This window comes from Nematostella vectensis, chromosome 4, assembly GCF_932526225.1.
Source record: "Nematostella vectensis chromosome 4, jaNemVect1.1, whole genome shotgun sequence".
In the NCBI taxonomy this organism is placed as follows: domain Eukaryota; kingdom Metazoa; phylum Cnidaria; class Anthozoa; order Actiniaria; family Edwardsiidae; genus Nematostella; species Nematostella vectensis.
Genome location: NC_064037.1, coordinates 8,885,091 through 8,889,051, shown reverse-complemented (window position 1 = coordinate 8,889,051; position 3,961 = coordinate 8,885,091). Strand labels below are relative to the sequence as shown.

Sequence of the window (3,961 nt, the reverse complement as noted above, 5' to 3'; positions counted from 1 at the left end):
CTGCTAGCTTCTAGTTGCCTGCTAGCTATTTATTCCTTTCCAGATTCTAGTTGCCTGCTAGCTATTTATTCCCTGCAAGCTTCTAGTTGCCTGCTAGCTATTTATTCCCTGCTAGCTTCTAGTTGCCTGCTAGCTATTTATTCCCTGCTAGCTTCTACTTGCCTGCTAGCTATTTATTCCCTACTAGCTTCTAGTTACCTGCTAGCTATTTTTTTCCCTGCTAGCTTCTAGTTGCCTGCTAGCTATTTATTCCTTTCCAGATTCTAGTTGCCTGCTAGCTATTTATTCCCTGCTAGCTTCTAGTTGCCTGCTAGCTATTTATTCCCTGCTAGCTTCTAGTTGCCTGCTAGCTATTTATTCCCTGCTAGCTTCTAGTTGCCTGCTAGCTATTTATTCCCTGCTAGCTTCTAGTTGCCTGCTACGTGTTTAGTTACGTGCTAGCTGCAATTGCCTGGTAGCTACTTATTCTCTGCTAGCTATTTATTTCCTACTAGCTACTTATTCCCTGCTAGCTTAACAAATTTTCGCATTTTCTAAGCAAAATAGCCTGTGTCATATGGTATGCTAGATCCCATAGCCAGCTACAAAAATCAGCATACTGTGCTGCGACTGTCACAGTTATATGAGATTAGCGGTCTTACGAGCCTATTTCCCAGCCCCCCTCCCCCATAAAAATCCGACTGTTGCCATCCAAAAATACGTCAAAGCGACCTGTTCCAGCTAGCAGCAGTGTTTTGTGCGGATCAACCTAGCTATAGCCCCAATGGTATGTATATAACATTAGACTTAGACTGCAAAAATGCTTTCTTTCTTGCTTACGGCCCGATTTAGACGATTTGTAAAGGTTACGTATGAATAATTGACTTTTCTAAGACGCCTTTCGAACTATCGCGTCTTCTTTTTAGAAAAAAAATGGCATCTTTAAATTGTCTTATTGATATCTCTTGCAAGCGGTCCTGCCCACAGTTTCCTGTTTGGAAATTCTCGGTTGGAGATAAAGTATAACATTGCCGGCTGTCTCCTGTCGTCTGAAGTCAATAAACTTGCATTAGTTTTTGTTGCTGTCGCTTTGCGAACATCGTCTGATTGATATCGAAGTCTTTCATCGTCTGACTGTCGTTAGTCGTAGGTCGTATGTTGTACATCGTCTGATTGTCCTGAGATCGTAGATCATATGTCGTTGGACAGTGTTGGCAAAGTGTTAGCTATATCTGACATTAGCAACCAAACAATAGTTATTTAATTTGAAAATATATTTTAAAACGAAACCAACTTTCAAACTGCAGTTTTTTTCGTGTGCATGTGATGCACTTTCTAGGATTGAGTTGCTTGGATGCGTTAAAAACAAAATGATATGGAACATGCTAGCAAGCTAAATTAATATTTCCTCAATAAGTTAGACAAGATGAACAATTGCCTCGACATTAGCTTGATGTTGAATCCACTTTGATGTTGCTTTTTTGCACAAAATATATAATATAAATTTATAAAAACGGCAAATAAAATAATAGTTGTAACAGAGCAGGGATTGTGTGACATTCTCGTTTTGTCAAATGTCACGGAGATTTGGAGTACAGCAGATAAACAAACCTCGTAAATCAGAGCCTATCTGTTTTTCACCTGCCTTCGTTGTACATCTCAAGTAATTCCACGAATATGATTCCAGCGCAGTTATGTAGTCTTGCTGCTAGGAGCATGATACAAAAAGACAACCCATGCCCAGCCTTTGTCCATGTGTGTGGGGACATCTTGCTGCTGCATAGCTGAAGGTGCAGCGCCATTTGCAGTCTCTTGTGGAGTTTCTTCTTCACTCGTCAATTTGTCTTCTGCAAACTCGTTCTATTGTTCACGGATATCGTGCCAAAGTCCTCGGGTCAATTTTGCCTATTGTTCTTTTTATAGCCGCTCCTTTGAGGGGTCAGGTATCACTGCAGTGCCTTCTGGGAGATTTAGTGAGTTGTGGTTCGTGGGTAGATTACAGGATATTCTCAAATGATCTGGTTGTTTCTGATTGTTTTCGCTGTTGGTGGAAATAGCCGGAATATCGCCCGACAGGAGCGCTGTTAGGAATACTCACCAGCACGCCAACGATATGGAGTAAGTACGCAGCTGCTTTGTCTCCTATTATCTTTGTTCTACAAAGGAGTTCTTTTGTCTCTATTCTTCTCGTTCTTTGTGTCGAGGTGCGGATATTTGCACAATCAAATTGCAGCTTGTAAGAGCTGCGTACTGACCCAAGATATAATCAGAAATCAGAAAACATCCTTTATCCTGAGCAAGTTTTTATCTTAATATAACATAAAAATTGGCTTTATGCGAGCAACATCGAGCGCCCTGCTTGTTTGCTGAAGTGATGTAATTGACACATTGATATGGATTTTTCCGGCCACGTTTGAGTGACATTTCATTATTGAATAATTAAAAAAAATCGATCAAGGTAATTGTATTACACATTAATTCCGTCACTTCGGCAAAGGTGGTGACGAGAAACCGCCACCCACCTCTGCAAAAATGACTTACAACAGAGAAATAACCAGACATGAATGCATGCTGATGGGGAGGCGGAGGGAAATCTCTTTCGGGATGGCTACTCTGCACGTCTGTATCGTTCGTTATCTCTGAGGAGAAGGCCGCACCCCTGATTCACAAGGGTTCTTATAGTGGCCAAACCACGTGCATCATGTGAAAATGATATCCGGATATTCCCCGCTGTCGCCATCAACCTGTCAACCTTATCTAGTGAAACTATAATTAAACCTTACTCGAGATAAATTTCATTATCCCGTGGGACAATGTTTATTTTTATCCCGAGCAAGTTTTTATCTTAATATAACATAAAAATTGGCTTTATGCGAGCAACATCGAGCGCCGTGCTTGTTTGCTGAAGTGATGTAATTGACACATTGATATGGATTTTTCCGGCCACGTTTGAGTGACATTTTATTATTGAATAATTAAAAAATCGATCAAGGTAATTGTATTACACATTAATTCCGTCACTTCGGCAAAGGTGGGGACGAGAAACCGCCACAGGACACATGGCAATGTGGCTACCCCATCTGTAACGAGATGTCGTACGTGACGACACGAACAATACGTAACACAATCCCCACCCCGTGATTAACTTGTGATTATCAATTATTGTACAGCCTAGAGTTATGATCTGAGAATAAAGACACACACAATAAGTCCTGGTCGCTTCATCTTGTTTCATGGTGGCAGCCAGTGAGTGAGCGGACTCCACATCTAGAGATTCAGACTTCGGAAACGGTTGGTAAGCCCGAAGTCAATGGTTAGCGGATTCACTTTGCCTCCACCGCAGGCACTAGACCTTCACGACGTTAATGTGGCGGAAAGATGGAAGAAGTTCCGCCTGGCGTGGGATAACAACGCTTTAGCAACAGAGTTGGACAAAAAGGGCGAGAAAGTTCAGGTCGCAACCTTGCTAACAATAATAGGAGAAGAAGCGCGAGACATATATTCAACATTCGAGTGGGCTGCCGAGGAGGATAAGACAAAAATCAAGCCAGTCTTAGACAAATACGCGGAGTATTGTCAACCAAGAAAGAACGTCCCCTTTGAGAGGTTTCGGTTCAATCAGAGGAGCCAGGAGCAAGAGGAGAGTTACGATCAATATAAAACCGCCCTAAGAAAGCTTTCTGAAGGATGCGAATTTGACAAGATCACACCAGACGAGATCTTGCGTGACCGGATCGTGTTTGGGATACGGGACAGTAAAGTAAGAGAGCGCTTGCTAAGAGAAGCGAGTTTGACACTCAAGAAAACAGATGAAAATGCAAGGCATCAGAGAGTACTGCTGCACAAATGCGAGAAGTTGGAAATGGAGAGACAATCCATGCAATAAACTCTGGATTCAAAGCCGGGAAATCACAGAGACGACAGAGTGACAGGCGATCAAATGACAAGTCAAACAATGCTGAGAAATGCGGGAATTGTGGCC

General features: G+C 42.1%; 1 long non-coding RNA gene across 1 annotated transcript; it reads right to left on the bottom strand.

Annotated features, from left to right (window-relative positions):
• Positions 1-539: 539 nt before the first annotated feature.
• Positions 540-1,958, bottom strand: LOC125561846. The gene is made up of 2 exons (XR_007307540.1): positions 1,591-1,958; positions 540-1,028 (listed from the first exon to the last, which is right to left on the bottom strand). It is a non-coding gene; the product is annotated as an uncharacterized LOC125561846 (long non-coding RNA).
• Positions 1,959-3,961: the final 2,003 nt, after the last annotated feature.